Consider the following 19,242-nt stretch of genomic DNA (forward strand, 5'->3'; position numbering starts at 1 on the left):
TAAATGTTCTAATCTCAAGCTTCCCAGAAAATTCTGTATTACCATTAACTGTGGAATAATTCCACACATATACATACAGCGCTGCTGAACATCAGCCTGAAGAAAGTAACTGGTAGAAGGTAACAGTCTCATGAATTGTTGCTTCCCCAGTTCTGCAGAGGTTGTTCAATGCTGTGTAGCAGACTTTCTTAGATATCTGAAAAAGGAGATAGTCCATTCTCCATCATGCCTAATAACACTCTCAGACTCATGGCCCAGAGGCCAAATTGTTTGAGCAGCACAAGTTTTAAAAATTGAGTCAATGTTTTTAAACTTAGGAAACTTCTCACATAAAATTTTGCTTCCCTTGAAATAATTAGTGGGCAAACATTTGATTTAACTAATTTTATATGGGACTACACATACTATTGTATGACTGTTTTTTTTTTTTTTTTCTTTTCTGAATATCCTCATGATGTTTTTACCCAGCTCTCTGGGGTTTTTTCTTACTGATGGCTTAGGGCTCTTGATATAGAACATATTTGCTTTCTAGTCTTTTACTTTGTGAATATCTTTCCCATTTTTTTCTTTGAATTCTGTCTTCATTATTCAACTGTGGTTTTAATTTGCATGCAGTTAAATTTTTTTAAGTTTAGATTCTGAATTTCATGGCATCATTATCCCATCCTGGACTCAGCATTAAGAACACATCCATTCATATTCTCCTCTTGCATTTTTATGATTTCATTTTTGGAGTTAACCTAATCTTTAAGATAAAGAGGGAGATAGAGAACTGAATTATCTACCCCCCAATAGTCAACTACTTTTTTTTTTTTCTTTAGCGGCTATAGGGACATTTGTATTAATAATATGTATTGAATAATTCATTTTTCCCCATTGATTTGAAATGACATCTCTATGGGTTTCTTAACTATCTTCTATTCTTTTAATCTATCTTACTATCTCTATACCAGTATCATATTCTTTTAACTCATATCTTTAAATTGTGTTAAATATCTAATAAGGGCAACTACCCATTTACATGGCTCTTAAGATTTTCTGTGTATTCTTCTACATGAAATGATATGTCATTTTATCAAGCTTCATATTAAAAACAAATAAGCAAAAAAACAAATAAGCAAACAACAACAGGAACAAGTAGTGCCCTGACTGTGTTTATAGTAAATGTATCAAATAACTTAACATGCAGAAATATCTTTAACACTCTTGATACTTAATGTTTTTTCCTCATTTATCTGATATATTTACTGCAATTCCCACAAAAAGGCACCATAGCTTCAAGGGAAACCAGTGGTTTGAGAAGGATGTGAATGAAACAAGTCTTGTTATTTGAAGACAGCTAAGATCTACCATAAATACAGTACTAATTTCTTAACAGTATGTTTGTTTTTTAAAAATTCTTATTTTTTAATATCAAGACATTATTCCTATTTCCTAGATCCACTGAGTTTGTATCTGTGAAACTAGGGAATTTACCCCCGAAGTTTTGGGTCTCCATAGGGAGTATATCTGTCTCAGAACTCATTAATCTGCCTCAGACTTCTCAACACCAGGCTTTCCTGCTCCATAATCCTGCAAGTCTCTTTTGTGGCTGGAAATTAGACTCTGGTTAGAGTGATGAAACTTACGCGAGTCCTAGTAGAGGCAGGTGGATGCTAGCATTACATATGTTGTTCCAATGGAAGGATCTGAGACTTTTTTATACTTTGAATTTCCTGTAGCCAGGGAGGTATATATGTTGTTGCACAGACAAAGCATGCTTTAGGAAATCCCTTAAAGACATTTATGAGTGTATGCTAGAAATATTAGGAATCTTCTATCTTTATATGTGCTGTGCAAAGTTAGAAAGTAGTTGCATTTTTATAATAAAGTGTAATCTCATTAACAGTTAAAACTGTAACTTTGTGTTCCATCCTGTTTTCAACAAAAGAGTCAAACAGAATAGTTACCAAGATTATCCATTTTTGCTCAACAATCACCCCATGTATTCTACTCATATTTTCCTGATTTAAAACAGTTACTGAGGGCTTCCCTGGTGGCGCAGTGGTTGAGAGTCCGCCTGCCGAGGCAGGGGACACAGGTTCGTGCCCCGGTCCGGGAGGATCCCACGTGCCGCGGAGCGGCTGGGCCCGTGAGCCATGGCCACTGGGTCTGCGCTCCGGAGCCTGTGCTCCGCAACGGGAGAGGCCACGGCAGTGAGAGGCCTGCGTACCAGGAAAAAAAAAAACAGCAGTTACTGAAAGAGACCCCCAGAGAGACTGTATTTCATTGTGAAAATATTTGATTCTATTTCTTTAGCACTTTAAAATACTTTGACACATCTTTTAATTCCACCTTAAAATATTTGCATTTGGATCAGCACATAATACAGTGCATAATTTTTCTCCCTGCCTACTAAGATAGGCTCTGTAAAAGAAAATATACATTATATGCCTCTAAACCTTTATGAAATCAAAGTAAACATTTGTATATGAAAATTTCACTTCTCAAAACATGTTGACACGAAGGGGGTTTTAAAAGCAATCATAAATGCCTGAGTTAGGAAGAAACAAACGTTCTTTTCTTGAGGAAGTGATAAGTCAAGGGATTAATCCTCACCTCTAGGTCACCAGGTTGAATCTAATCCAGATGGACATTGATTGGAAGTTGCTGCCATCTGACAGCTACATGGTGACTTATGTGCATTGAGTTGCTGGTTATAATCTTAATAAAGAAGAGGCAACATCCTAAAAGCTGCCACTATAATTAGAATTAATTGGTATCCTTCTTAGCAGCATTGGCAGAATATTGGGTTAAAATGGAATCCTTTCATTCTCTCAACCTAACTACATGGAGAAAAATGAGGGAAGTAGAAGGTGCCATCCTCTATTATGAAAGCAACAGAAGGCCAAAAAATGAAGGAAACCACGGTCTTTCTGAGCCTGCAAACATCCATTAATTCATCAAATCTTGGGCCACATGCCATAGTCATGAGAGAAAGAGGAAACAGAAAAATGAAGCAGTTGCAGGCTCTATTTTTTGAGGGTTGATAATCTAGTAGGGGAGATAAAACAAGTACAGAGACAACTATAGAACAAGGGAGAAAGATATATGTGCCATAAAAGAGAATAAGTAAAATGCTCTTCCCAGCACCCAGAGGAGGGAGTGATAACTTATATTTGTGAGTTGTAAGGTGGGGGATTTAGGCAGACAGAGAAGTAAAGGGGAACACAAAAATGAACGAAGAAATCCATTTTTATTCGCCCTTAAATAAACCAACAATTCATTCAACTCGTTAATTCTTACTTTTCGTGCTATTAAGCTCATGTCCTCAGAAAACACTATATCACTGCATTTGAAATGCTATTTTAAAAGTATACCTCACATTATTAATTATGGACGTCTAAAAATAAAAATGTAAATCTCACTGATACTTTCATTCCACATGATCTTACAAAAAGAAACCAGTTCACATAGAAGCCAGATTCTAGCAAATATAAAATGATAATCTAAGACCCTATACCTAAAATATACATGACAAAATGGACATATATGAAATATAATAAAAATAATTTCACTCATCACTTAATTTTAGCAATGATATTTGAAAAAATACTACTGTGTTGTAAAGAGATCAAAATGATGGTTCATTTACATTATCTGCTACTCAAAACACTGTCATTAGCTGGGTGACTTTTCCTCACCAAACTGAATCAAGTAATATATTTCAGTTTGGAATAAGAACTAAATATTAGTTTTTAAAAGACTATAGAAGATAACTTAAATGATTTTCTGTAATCCAAGTACAAAGACATCTATTTAATAAACAATTAACATAAGATCTAAATAGAGTTAACAAAATGCCTTGAAGCAAATATAAGCTCTCTTTCTTTAGATAATTAACTTGTCGCCTAGGTAAGAAGTTGGACTCTACTTCCACTGTGCAACTAAATTAATGTGTAGCCAGAGGCAAGAGATCTAACCTCTCAGAGATTCAGATTTTCATCTGTAAAATCAGGTTAAGAAGAATTATACCGTAACAGCAGCTTTTAAAATTTGCTAAAGAAGTAGAATTCATCTTTTTCACAAAAAACTATAACTTAAAACCCATAGATATACTTAAGATAAACATGAATTGTCAGTAGTTTAAAGGAACAAGGGTTTGTTCTAGGTCCCGCATTGTCCCTAAGGTACACTAGCATATGGAAAATCACTGCTCAAGATGATATTGAGATCTTAAAAGGAAAATCAGGAGCTTCCGGGAAGATGGCGGAGGAGTAGGAAGCGGAGATCGCCTTCCTCCCCACAGATACACCAGAAATATACATATGGAGCAACTCCTGCAGAGAACCTACTGAACGTTGGCAGAAGACCTCAAACCTCCCTAAAGGCAAGAAACCGCCCACGTACCTAGGTAGGGAAAAAGAAAAAAGAATAAATAGAGACAAAAGGATAGGAACAGGACCTGCACCAGTGGGAGGGAGCTGTGAAGGAGGAAAGGTTTCCACACACTAGGAAGCCCCTTTGCGGGCAGAGACTGCGGGTGGTGGAGGGGGAAAGCTTCGGAGCCGTGGAGAAGAGCACAGCAACAGAGGTGCGGGGGGCAAAGCGGGGAGATTCCCGCCAACAGGATCAGGGCCGACTGGCACTCACCAGCCCAAGAGGCTTCTCTGCTCACCCGCTGGGGCTGGCAGTGGCTGGGAGCCGAGGCTCGGGCTTCGGTCGTACCCCAGAGAGAGGACTGGGGTTGGCAGCGTGAACACAGCCTGCAGGAGGCTAGTGTGCCACGGCTAGCAGGGAGGGAGTCTGGGGAAAGGTCTGGACCTGCCGAAGAGGCCAGAGGCTTTTTCTTCCCCCTTTGTTTCATGGTGCACGAGGAGAGGAGATTAAGAACTGTGTTTAAAGGAGCTCCAGAAACAGGCGCGAGCCGCGTCTAACAGCGCGGACCCCAGAGACGGGCATTAGACGCCAAGGCTGCTGCTGCCGCCACCAAGAAGCCTGTGTAAGAGCACAGGTCACTACCCACACCCCCCTTCTGGGGAGCCTGTGCAGCCCACCACTGCCAGGGTCCTGGGATCCAGGGACAACTACCCCGGAACAACGCACAGCGCGCCTCAGGCTGGTGCAACGTCACGCTGGACTCTGCCGCCGCAGGCTCGGCCCGCAGTACCCCTGCCTCTCCCCCCCCACCCGGGCTGAGTGAGCCATAGCCCACGAATCAGCTGCTCCTTTAACCTCATCCTGTCTGAGCAAAGAACAGACGCCCTCGGGCGACCTACATGCAGAGGCGGAGCCCAATCCAAAGCTGAGCCCCTGGGAGCTATGAGAACAAAGAAGAGAAAGGGAAATCTCTCCCAGCAGCCTCAGGAGCAGCGGATTAAAGCTCCACAATCAACTTGATGTACCCTGCATCTGTGGAATACATGAATAGACAACGAATCATCCCATATTGAGGAGATGGACATTGAGAGCAAGATTTATGATTTTTTCCCCCTTTTTCTCTTTTTGTGAGTGTGTATGTGTATGCCTCTGTGTGAGATTTTGTCTGTATAGCTTTGCTTTCACCATTTGTCCTACGGTTCTATCCATCCATTTTTCTTTCTTTTTCTCTTATTAATTATTTTTTTATTTTAATAACTTTATATTTTATTTTACTTTATCTTCTTTCTTTTTTTCCTTCCCTCCTTGCTTCCTTCCTTACTCCCTCGCTCCCTCCGTCCCTTCTTTCTTTCTTGTTCTACTAATTCGTCCTTTCTACTTTTTCTCCCTTTTATTCTGAGCCGTGTGGATGAAAGGCTCTTGGTGCTGCAGCCAGGAGTCAGTGCTGTGCCTCTGAGGTGGGAGAGCCAACTTCAGGACACTGGTCCACAAGAGACCTCCCAGCTCCACGTAATATCAAACAGCGAAAATCTCCCAGAGGTCTCCATCTCAACACCAGCACCCAGCTTCACTCAACAACCAGCAAGCTACAGTGCTGGACATCCGATGCCAAACAGCTAGCAAGACAGGAACAAAACCCACCCATTGGCAGAGAGGCTGCCTAAAATCATAATAAGTCCACAGACACCCCAAAACACACCACCAGATGTGGACCTGCCCACCAGAAAGACAAGATCCAGCATCATCTACCTGTACACAGGCACTAGTCCCCTCCACCAGAAAGCCTATACAACCCACTGAACCAACCTTAGCCACTGGGGACAGACACCAAAAACAACAGGAACTACGAACCTGCAGATTGCAAAAAGGAGACCCCAAACACAGTAAGATAAGCAAAATGAGAAGACAGAAAAACACACAGCAGATGAAGGAGCAAGATAAAAACCCACCAGACCTAACAAATGAAGAGGAAATAGGCAATCTACCTGAAAAAGAATTCAGAATAATGATAGTAAAGATGATCCAAAATCTTGGAAATAGAATAGACAAAATGCAAGAAACATTTAACAAGGACGTAGAAGAACTAAAGATGAAACAAACAATGATGAACAACACAATAAATGAAAAATACTCTAGATGGGATCAATAGCAGAATAACTGAGGCAGAAGAACGGATAAGTGACCTGGAAGATAACATAGTGGAAATAACTACTGCAGAACAGAATAAAGAAAAAAGAATGAAAAGAACCGAGGACAGTCTCAGAGACCTCTGGGACAACATTAAACGCACCAACATTCGAATTATAGGGGTTCCAGTAGAAGAAGAGGAAAAGAAAGGAACTGAGAAAATATTTGAAGACATTATAGTTGAAAACTTCCCTAATACGGGAAAGGAAATAATCAAGTCCAGGAATCACAGAGAGTCCCATACAGGATAAATCCAACGAGAAATACGCCAAGACACATATTAATCAAACTGTAAAAAATTAAATACAAAGAAAACATACTAAAAGCAGCAAGGGAAAAACAACAAATAACACACAGGGGAATCCCCATAAGGTTAACAGCTGATCTTTCAGCAGAAACTCTGCAAGCCAGAAGGGACTGGCAGGACATATTTAAAGTGATGAAGGAGAAAAACCTGCAACCAAGACTACTCTACCCAGCAAGGATCTCATTCAGATTTCATGGAGAAATTAAAACCTTTACACACAAGCAAAAGCTGAGTGAGTTCAGCACCACCAAACCAGCTCTACAACAACTGCTAAAGGAACTTCTCTAGGCAAGAAACACAAGAGAAGGAAAAGACCTACAATAACAAACACAAAACAATTGAGAAAATGGGAATAGGAACATACATATCGATAATTGCCTTATATGTAAATGGACTAAATGCTCCCACCAAAAGACACAGGTTGGCTGAATGGATACAAAAACAAGACCCATATATTTGCTATCTACAAGAGACCCACTTCAGACCTAGAGACACATACACACTGAAAGTGAGGGGATGGAAAAAGATATTTCATGTAAATGGAAACCAAAAGAAAGCTGGAGTAGCAATTCTCATATCAGACAAAATACACTTTAAAATAAAGACTATTAGAAGAGACAAAGAAGGACACTACATAATGATCAAGGGATCGATCCAAGAAGATATAACAATTGTAAATATTTATGTGCCCAACATAGGAGCACCTCAATACATAAGGCAAATACTAACAGCCATAAAAGGGGAAATCGACAGTAACACATTCATAGTAGGGGACTTTAACACCCCACTTTCACCAATGGACAGATCATCCAAAAGGAAAATAAATAGGAAACACAAGCTTTAAATGATACATTAAACAAGATGGACTTAATTGCTATTTATAGGACATTCCATCCAAAAACAACGGAATACACATTTTTCTCTAGTGCTCATGGAACATTCTCCAGGATCATATCTTGGGTCACAACTCAAGCCCTGGTAAATTTTAAAAAGTTGAAATTCTATCAAGTATCTTTTCCGACCACAATGCTATGAGACTAGATACCAATTATAGGAAAAGACCTGTAAAAAGTACAAACACATGGAGGCTAAACAGTACACTACTTAATAAGGAAGTGATCTCTGAAGAAATCAAAGAGGAAATCAAAAAATACCTAGAAACAAATGACAATGGAGACACGACGACCCAAAACCTATGGGATGCAGCAGAAGCAGTTCTAAGAGGGAACTTTATAGCAATACAAGCCCACCTTAAGAAACAGGAAACACCTCGAATAAACAACCTAACCTTGCACGTAAAGCAATTAGAGGAAGAAAAACAAAGAAACCCCAAAGTTAGCAGAAGGAAAGAAATCAAAAAAATCAGATCAGAAATAAATGAAAAAGAAATGAAGGAAACAATAGCAAAGATCAATAAAACTAAAAGCTGGTTCTTTGAGAAGATAAACAAAATTGATAAACCATTAGCCAGACTCATCAAGAAAAAAAAGGGAGAAGACTCAAATCAATAGAATTAGAAATGAAAAAGGAGAAGTAACAAATGACACTGCAGAAATACAACAGATCATGAGAGATTACTACAAGCAACTCTATGCCAATAAAATGGACAACCTGGAAGAAATGGACAAATTCTTAGAAATGCACAACCTGCCAAGACTGAATCAGGAAGACATAGAAAATATGAACAGACCAATCACAAGCACTGAAATTGAAACTGTGATTAAAAATCTTCCAACAAACAAAAGCCGAGGACCGATGGCTTCACAGGTGAATTCTATCAAACATTTAGAGAAGAGCTAACACCTATCTTTCTCAAACTCTTCCAAAATGTAGCAGAGGGAGGAACACTCCCAAATTCATTCTACGAGGCCACCATCACCTTGATACCAAAACCAGACAAGGATATCATAAAGAAAGAAAACTACAGGCCCATATCACTGATGAACATAGATGTAAAAATCCTCAACAAAATTCTAGCAAACAGAATCCAACAGCACATTAAAAGGATCATACACCATGATCAAGTGGGGTTTAGTCCAGGAATGCAAGGATTCTTCAATATACGCAAATCAATCAATGTGATAAATCATATTAACAAATTGAAGGAGAAAAACCATATGATCATCTCAACTGATGCAGAGAAAGCTTTCGACAAAATTCAACACGCATTTATGATAAAAACCCTGCAGAAAGTAGGCATAGAGGGAACTTTCCTCAACATAATAAAGGCCATATATGACAAACCCACAGCCAACATCGTCCTCAATGGTGAAAAACTGAAACCATTTCCACTAAGATCAGGAACAAGACAAGGTTGCCCACTCTCACCACTCTTATTCAACATAGTTTTGGAAGTTTTAGCCACAGCAATCAGAGAAGAAAAGGAAATAAAAGGAATCCAAATCGGAAAAGAAGAAGTAAAGCTGTCACTGTTTGCAGGTGACATGATACTATACATAGAGAATCCTAAAGATGCTACCAGAAAACTACTAGAGCTAATCAATGAAGTTGGTAACGTTGCAGGATACAAAATTAATGCACAGAAATCTCTGGCATTCCTATACACTAATGATGAAAAACCTGAAAGTGAAATCAAGAAAACACTCTCATTTACCATTGCAACAAAAAGAATAAAATATCTAGGAATAAACCTACCTAAGGAGACAAAAGACCTGTATGCAGAAAATTATAAGACATTGATGAAAGAAATTAAAGATGATACAAATAGATGGAGGAATATACCACATTCTTGGATTGGAAGAATCAACATTGTGAAAATGAGACTCTACTACCGAAAGCAATCTACAGATTCAATGCAATCCCTACCAAACTACCACTGGCATTTTTCACAAAACTAGAACAAAAAATTTCACAATTTGTATGGAAACACAAAAGACCCCGAATAGCCAAAGCAATCTTGAGAACGAAAAACGGAGCTGGAGGAATCAGGCTCCCTGACTTCAGACTATACTACAAAGCTACAGTAATCAAGACACTATGGTACTGCCACAAAAACAGAAATATAGGTAAATGGAACAGGACAGAAAGCCCAGAGATAAACCCACGCACATAGGGTCACCTTATCTTTGATAAAGGAGGCAGGAATGTACAGTGTAGAAAGGACAGCCTCTTCAATAAGTGGTGCTGGGAAAACTGGACAGCTACATGTAAAAGAATGAGATTAGAACACTCCCTAACACCATACACAAAAATAAACTCAAAATGGATTAAAGACCTAAATGTAAGGCCAGACACCATCAAACTCTTAGAGGAAAACACAGGCAGAACACTCTATGGCATAAATCACAGCAAGATCCTTTTTGACCCACCTCCTAGAGAAATGGAAATAAAAACAATAATAAACAAATGGGACCTAATGAAACTTCAAAGCTTTTGCACAGCAAAGGAAACCATAAACAAGACGAAATCTCCAAAATTTATAAGCAGCTCATGCAGCTCAGTAAGAAAAAAACAACCTAATCCAAAAATGGACAGAAGACCTAAATAGACATTTCTCCAAAGAAGATATACAGACTGCCCAAAAACACATGAAAGAATGCTCAACATCACTAATCATTAGAGAAATGGAAATCAAAACTACAATGAGATATCTCACACCAGTCAGAATGGCCATCATCAAAAAATCTAGAAACAATAAATGCTGGAGAGAGTGTGGAGAAAAGGGAACCCTCTTGCACTGTTGGTGGGAATGTAAATTGATACAGCCACTGTGGAGAACAGTATGGAGATGCCTTAAAAAACTACAAATAGAACTACCATATGACCCAGCAATCCCACTACTGGGCATATACCCTGAGAAAACCATAATTCAAAAAGAGTCATGTACCAAAATGTTCATTGCAGCTCTATTTACAATAGCCCGGAGATGGAAACAACCTAAGTGTCCATCATCGGATGAATGGATAAAGAAGATGTGGCACATATATACAATGGAATATCACTCAGCCATAAAAAGCAACGAAATTGAGCTCTTTGTAATGAGGTGGATAGACCTAGAGTCTGTCATACAGAGTGAAGTTAGTCAGCGAGAGACAAATACCGTATGCTAACACATATATATGGAATTTAAAAAAAAAAAACTGTCGTGAAGAACCTAGGGGTAAGACAGGAATAAAGACACAGACCTACCAGAGAATGGACTTGAGGATATGGGGAGGGGGAAGGGTAAGGTGTGACAAAGCGAGAGAGAGGCATGGACATATATACGCTACCAAACGTAAGGTAGATAGCTAGTGGGAAGCAGCCGCATAGCACAGGGAGATCAGCTCGGTGCTTTGTGACCGCCTGGAGGGGTGGGATAGGGAGGGTGGGAGGGAGGGAGACGCAAGAGGGAAGAGATATGGGAACCTATGTATAACTGATTCACTTTGTTATAAAGCAGAAACTAACACACCATTGTAAAGCAATTATACTCCAATAAAGATGTTTAAAAAAAAAGGAAAATCATATTTAGTCAATAATAACAGAGCCAGGAATTATAGGAGAAAATGGATCATTTGAGCTGAATAGTGCACAGCTTACTTAGCAGGCTTTTTGGGAGATTTAATTAAATAATACATGTAAAATACCTAGCATGGTGTTTGGCAAATTGGTGGATGGTCAGTAAACAATCGATTCTTCTCTCCCTTCTGAATATACACCTCAATCCTATCACTTCTCTGTACTATCATAATTTATGCAAGATTTTCTACTTGTAAATAACAACAGCTTTCAGTGAAAAGCGTAAATCATGTATTCTCAAAGGAAGCAGTATTGCCCCCACAAAGGGCAAAATTTGCTTCTTCATGGGTGAAAACGAACTTATGATCAAGGTACTAGCAGATTCTGCATGCAGTGTGAGCCTGCTTCCTGCTTCATAGATGGCCATTTTTTCACTGCTTCCTCACACAGCAGAAGGGGCAAGTCACTGGAGACTTTTTCCACTCATGTAGGCTCCAACCTCATGATCTATTCACCTCCCAAACTCTCCCTCCAGATATCATCGCACTGGGGATTAGGTTTCAACATATGAATTTTGGGGGGACACAAACATTCAGTCTATAGGTGTCAGGCAGGACAAACTCTACACGTCACAACATTGTCAACAACAATGATGATTTCTATCCACACAAGTCCATGTCGGAGACCTAAAGAAAATTTTGGTATACCCTCTAGGAATATAATATTTTCCTTTTTTCTTACTCTTGAATGAATTGCTATAGGAATTTTTTTTGTGGGGCAAACTCCTGAGAGAGCGTTCACATTAAAATAAAAAAGTCACTTGATTGATTTAAAAAATAATTATCAGACTTAAACAAAACATATGATCAAACTTCACACTACATAACCATATTATAAATGCTCCCATGTATGGGTGTACCTACAATAATGAATCACCCTTGAGCAGCATTTTAAAAATTCATGCCTTCTCTCAAATTATTTAGGGGACTTTAAAATGAAAAACTAGTGAATGATGACAGCAATGTCATCCACTTAATTATTTTATATGGGTACCATTTTAGCTGTACACAACACTAAAATAAGATCTTGTTTCGAGATACGATAACTAGTTGAAGGAGATAAGGCTCACTGAACAGTAAATATGGACTTAAAAATGGAAACATGGGGAACAGGAAATATATCTTAGGCCCCCCCAAATTCTTTGAACCTACCTAGAAGATAGTTCTTCTACACTATGGATTATGAAATAAGGCTGAAAGAAGTAGATGAATGAGTTTATTGCCTCTCAAAATATAAAATGAAGTAGCAACCTGAAATGAGAAAGTGACAGCAGATGGCTGCACATATAGAAAGAAAAATATCCCAAACTAGTGGGGCGTAAACCCCTTAAAGGGGACAAAGAAAAACAGGGATAAGTCTCATTTGCTTTTCCATCTCGTAATAATGTTCCATTCATTTTTTCTACTAATCTAAAATATGATTAGATTTGAGTAAAGCAATACCCAACATGTTAAATGTATGCTTCCAACATTTTTTCTTGATCTTTGTTACTGGAAAGGTAGCAAGCTCCCCTAAAGAAAATATAGAGAAAAATTACTTCTGTACCAGCCATCATTACCTAATGGTGGATAAATCTTCCGTCTAGATATACAATTTATTGGATGTACAGAAAAGTGAAATAGGTTTACTCATAGGTGAAATCATGAATATTGACACTGATCTGTGATGTGCACCTGGCATGATCCTCACAGGCCTCTCCTTCTGGAATGGCAAATCGTTTGTCCTATAATTTATAAGAGGCCAATTACTTCCCATCCTGTCAGTACCATTAGCTCAGTATGTGATACACTGCACATACTGTACATTGACAATCAGCTTGCTGAGCACAAGGGGTCTGTGAAACATACCTAGCAAATAAAGCTGATTTTAAGACTCTATCAGCCTTTAACCCGTGGCCTATGCTCTGTCCCTTTTTCATTAAATATTTAACTTTTTCACAAGAAATTCTATGTCTGTATTCTCGACTAAGACCAAAGCTGACTATGCTTGTCTCATTACTCTCTTCACTATAATGAACAAAATAGAAACGAACTGTACTAAGTCTATATCCCCTCCCAACCCCAGTCTTTGTTGATGTAGAAGCTGTAACTACCCACTCTGACTTAAAAGGAATGAAGGTGTTTTTCCATCAGCAATTTGCTCCACAACAATTCTGCACTTTGATTGTACATTGGCCCTCTCACTTATGTCCAACAAGATAGCAGCAACTCTATTCTGACAGTATCTTTTTTGTGCATGCATGTTTGAATGGTGACACTTAAGGATAATTTAAGCTCCAACTGTGTTTTGTTTTTTGTTTTTTTTTTTGCAGTATGCGGGCGTCTCACTGTTGTGGCCTCTCCCGTTGCGGAGCTCTGGACGCACAGGCTCAGCAGCCATGGCTCACGGGCCCAGCCGCTCCGCGGCATGTGGGATCCTCCCAGACCGGGGCACAAACCCATGTCCCCTGCATCGGCAGGCGGACTCTCAACCACTGCGCCACCAGGGAAGCCCCAACTGTGTTTTCTAGTCATTCTTGGTCTACTTATAAACTGTATGAACTTGGAAACAATATTCGATTATTTCTGTCAATTTCTTCATCAATGTACTGATAATACTGGGGAATAAACTTTTAAAAACTCAGCTCTAAACTCAAGTTTAATGAGAACTTTATGTACAATTGTGGAAACACTGGAAATTAGTGGGGAAGAAGGGATTATTAAATAAGTGGAATTTACATAACTGGCATTTGATAAGAAAAAGATGTGCCTTACAGCAATAATAATTAGAATAATCATAATGTGGTAGATATTTTTGGAGCAGAATAAACATTCAATAAACATTGGAAGTTTGTTGTTTGTTACGATTTTCATATATAGAAATGAATAGTAATTTGGCATTAATAACTATTCCTAGAACGATCATGTAGGAAAAATAAGATTACTTATACTTCTTTCTAATGTTGCTTACTAACTGTGAGAAAGTAACTCCATTTTCATTGAAGTGACATAGCATTTGAGCAAAACAAAGTATCTTTTTATGAAAGATTTTTACTTCTAGAATTTTGATATGTATTCTGAGTTCATATGAATGTGTTCCTTGGAGAGGAATATTGAGATATATAGTCCACTAGCATCTCAAGAAAAAAAAGGAAATTCACATAGTACAATAAATACTAAATAGATCAATATATGTAAATACTGATATTTTTTCATTTTTTGTCAGAAGGTTTCAGCTCAAAAACTGTAAAAATGAACGACATTGCAAAATTGAAATTGTGTCATACTAAAAAGAATCCATGGATCAAGGTGTGGTACTTCTAAATATAAGATTAAAACCCTAATAAGTGGTCAAATAGCTTCAAAGAATAATTTAATAAAAGTAGCCTGAATTATATCATATTTTATCATGGCTCACAAATTCACAGCAGTGAAAGATACTCTAGAAATGTACACTAGGAATGTTTACCACGTCATCTAATCCCACACTCTCATTTTCTGCCTAAGCAACCTGAGACACAGACTAAGGTCACAAAATTAGCAAATAGCAGAAATGGAATCATAACATTGTTCCCTACTAATTTCATCAAATTAGAGAATCATGAAAATTGTGGCTCTTAACCTGGCTTGATAATGGGAGTGAAATTTTTTACTTTTTTTTTTTGGCTGCCAAAATGAAATATTTGGAAGTTGTAATCCAAAATGAAATATTTGGAAGTGAAGATCATATCCAAGGTGATGGTCACCTTCAGGTAATCCCAGAATAGCTACCACAAACACAGGTAATTGTCACTACATTGGAATACATAAATTAATAAATCTCCAAAGGGGTATATAAAGATTGTGCCCCTGCTTCTTCTATAAAATATCTTTTTCTATGTCCTACAGTCAGAAAGGGTCCTAGAAGGCTAATAGAACACCATTCAGCCAACTTTCTTAATACTTACCAATAGTCTCCTGGGAATAGTAGATAAATACTACAGTTTCCAGACATAATGCAGGCTTTTAGGTCTTTAGAAGATTATAGATGTTCTGTTTAATCTGGAAGAAAAAGCAAGTGGTTACAGTGGTACTTCCATTTCCTCTGCTTAAACAGCACAAAACTGTTTAGATTTGAAATTAGTCTAAATAGGACAAGCTAATCGAACCTAAACTGGAAACACCTCACAGACGCGCAAATATCGTCATCGGTGGGCAGAACTAAAATCTGGCACTTGAATTCCACTCTCTCACAACATGAACAGTTGGATAAGGAACTAAGAGATCATATTAAGAAGTTAAGTACATTATTTAAATGAAACTGCTACCATAGTCCTCTCAGTCTGTAGCAACAATGAAAGTTATAAAAATGACTTATAACAATGAAATGAAGTTATAACAATGAAAGTTATAAAAATATTTTAAAATACTTTTTTTCTTTTGGTCACTTTTACCAGTGTCCATTAATTTTCATTCTAAAAACCAAATTGCAAAAACAAATGCAAATAGTGAATTCCAGAAATATATCTATTTCTTGGGAATAAAAGGATATCTGTTTCTCATTCTCCAAAGTCAATTTTGGAATCCAAAGTTATTATGGCATAGTGACAATAGGTATCTTTATAATGGCAAGGCTATAATAATACAGAAACCTATAGAGACAATTGGAAAACTACTGTGATTAACAAGTGTTATTGGAATGTCGTTGTCAGTGAAATACTATTTCCTATCATAGTCGCAGGCCCTGATAGTTCATATAGAATCATGTAATAGGCATTATGGAAGGTAGAGAAATAAGAAAGCTGTAACACCAAGCCTTAAATAAAATCTAGAAATTTCATAGCTCCTGATTAAAATGAAAAAACAAAAATAACTAAGTATCTGCTTAATTCTTACCCACCTATTTGTTGTTTTATCTGAACTAGAATAAAAAAACGTTTTCCTCCATAAAGAAGAGTTGAAGATGGCTATTAGCTAAAAATTTAATCCAGGAATTACAAATAATCTGCCAAAACTGCACATAGCTCTTTGTGTAGAAAAGGGAGTTGGTATCTGACTCCAGAATGTGTCCCTTTTTTATTCTTGGCCAATCAAAGAGGCACAAAGTGTCTGAGACAGAAAAAAAAAAAAAAAAAAAAAGGAAAAGAATTAACAGTGTTCTGTGTGATAATGCCAAAATCGGACTTCATTGTGAAAGTGGCCGCCTTGTAAATTATGGAGGCAAAAAGGAATATATCTCTCTTACTCCAGTGGGTTTAGAATGTACTGTCTCTGAGAATAAATGTTTATTATTTGGGAAATGTGTCTTGGTGTAAGATTTAGCAGTTACCTTGTACATAGTTGACAAATAAATAAGCATGTCTGAAACTCATGCTGTTGGTAAAAACTCTTAAGAGGAGTTGACTTGCAGTGCCCACACATAACCTGCACTATTTCATGAAAGGTGCTTATGTCCCCAGGCTGTCCCTAGAGTGCCAGAGCACTACTAACTGAATAACTTGGAGAAACGTACTACATCTTGATGGTAGGTGTACGAAGAGAGCAGGGTTGCTTACTAAAGCAAGAACAATCTTGATTATAAAGAGTAAAGTTTCCCCAAAGGAAGATAATAATAACAATTATAAAGCTCAGGGCAACTCATGAAGAAAGAGACGCTTTTACTGTTTGTTGTCATTGTCATTTTTGTTTTTTAAATGCATATCTGAGTAAAGGAGAGTAAAGTTATCAAGTGAGATATATCTGTGAGTGGACACTTCTATGAGATTATGAAAATGCTTTTCTCTTAAGTTATTGAGAAAGTCCTATTTAGGATATAGTTTATAGTTTCCTTCCCTATATTGTGTTTCTTTTTTTATTGAAGTTTGGATTTTATTTAAACTCATACTACTTTAGTTGTACTTCTATAAAGAGAAAATAGACATGGAAGTGTAAAAGAAAAATTGCACTGGACTGGTTAAACAGGAGGACTTTATTCAAGATTATTGCAGTAGGGGAGAAAGACTACTGAAATAGGGGCGAGAGGTTGAACTCAACTCCGTTGAAACAAAAGGCAGAAGAGTTTTGAAGCACTGGGTGAGCTAGTGGAAAAGTGCTGAAGGACGTTGGTTGGGAGGTTGGTCAATGCGATCAGGCCATCAGTGTTTGATAACTCGTGGTCATTGAAGTTAGATTCCTACCCTCCCACAGAGACTGGCACACAGCAGCACTGGCTTTCTTGATTACATTTCAAAGAAATGGCCCCCAGGTCCTCGAGAAAAACATTCCTGGGTTGTAGAGGATTTACATCTCAAAGGAGCAGAGAAAGAATTTACAATTGCAAGTTTTCTAAAGTGCTCTAAGTAAAGGGAGATCAGGTGCCTAGAGTTAAAAAGAAATCTTTCTAAAGTTGAGTCAAGCTGAGGAGAACCTTAAGGCCATCTCATCAGAAGTAAAGGGAGGTGTGACACACCTTTACATACCTCTCCTTTTTTGAGGTGATTGAATCCAGGAGTTGCAGACAGAAACTAGCATCAAGGTGAGCTTGTCATAATGAGGCTGAAAGGAAGAAAGTACCAGAGGATTATGAAGTAATATTTCATTTGTACCCTAGAAGAAGTATAAAATAAATTCTCTTCTTTCTGAATAGTATCTAGCAGGCATTAACTCTTGGAAAGGGTATGAAAGAAGGCTGAGAGTTAGGCTATAACAAAATATCTTTTTCTGATAATGGAAATAACAGTGGTGTGCTACAGAGAGAAGGGGGTCTCTCCCAACAGAGAGGAATATTTATTTTATCATGAAATTATTTACATTTATTGGCCTATGGTTATAATAAAAAGTAGACAAACTTTTTTTTTTTTTTTTGGCGGTACACGGGCCTCTCACTGTTGTGGCCTCTCCCGTTGCGGAGCACAGGCTCCGGACGCGCAGGCTCAGCGGCCATGGCTCACAGGCCCAGCCGTTCTGCGGCATGTGGGATCTTCCCGGACCGGGGCACGAACCCGCGTCCCCTGCATCGGCAAGTGGACTCTCAACCACTGCACCACCAGGGAAGCCCAAAAGCAGACAAACTTTTGGTTGGTTTTATTATTGTATTGAAATTATCTGCAGATGTGCATTCCTTACTACCTGCACCAGAGACAGACTGCCCCACTCTTGGTTCCTTACCGAGAAATAACACAGTCATTTACTCAAGAAATAGTTATTGAGATTCTAATAAAGGTTGATCCCTGTGTTGAATAGAAAGGATGAAAAAATGACCATGAGAAACACTCCTCAGTAAGCTAACTGCATGAAGGATTACAGAAGAGGTAAAGGGTGGTTACAGTTGTAAGTGTCGTGATGAGCGCTCTTGTTACCAGGTCCAAGCTCGTTCTGCTTGCTGCATGACAGGCCAATAAAACAGGAGACCAGGTGCTGGGGCAAGGAATAATGACTTTACTTGGAAAGCCAGGAGTCTGAGAAGATGGCAAACTGATGTGCAGAGAACGATCTTACTGGGGTCTGGATGCTCATTTCTTTTATAGAATAAAGAGCGGGGGAGATGGAGAGGTAGTGTAAAAAGGCCATAAGTTGCTGCAGATATCTCCTGGTTTCAGCCAGGCTCTGGGATGCGATGTGTTAATCTCTTCTTTCCTGCAGCCTTTCACAGGTGGGCTGGGTCAGGATATTTCCTGTGACCTGAACAAAGGTGCTTTAGTTTTACGTTCAGGCATGGAGGGCAGGGTTCTCGGAGATAGGACATTATGTTAACTTTAAGCTATAAGCAACATCCCTTTACAGATTAACATGTAGCAAAAGCAATAGAATACAAAGGTTAAAGTAAAAGAAACAGATCTAATACAGTCAGATTTGTAATTCCCGATTACACTCTGGGAATACACAAAAAGAGAAGGTATCCTGAAAGAAATAATATTTATTTTCAGGCACAAA

At 38.2% G+C, this 19,242-nt stretch overlaps 1 long non-coding RNA gene across 1 annotated transcript in view; it reads right to left on the minus strand.

Moving 5' to 3' along the window:
• The window catches only part of LOC116755089, a 77,976-nt gene that overhangs the window by 15,150 nt on the left and 43,584 nt on the right, over window positions 1-19,242 (minus strand). Inside the window, exons 2-3 of the long non-coding RNA XR_004350230.1 lie at window positions 17,790-17,865; window positions 15,300-15,393 (exon numbers count right to left, since the gene is read on the minus strand). This is a non-coding gene — a long non-coding RNA (uncharacterized LOC116755089). The remainder of the gene's footprint in view (window positions 1-15,299; window positions 15,394-17,789; window positions 17,866-19,242) is intronic.

This window comes from Phocoena sinus, chromosome 6, assembly GCF_008692025.1.
Source record: "Phocoena sinus isolate mPhoSin1 chromosome 6, mPhoSin1.pri, whole genome shotgun sequence".
NCBI classification, from domain to species: Eukaryota; Metazoa; Chordata; class Mammalia; order Artiodactyla; family Phocoenidae; genus Phocoena; species Phocoena sinus.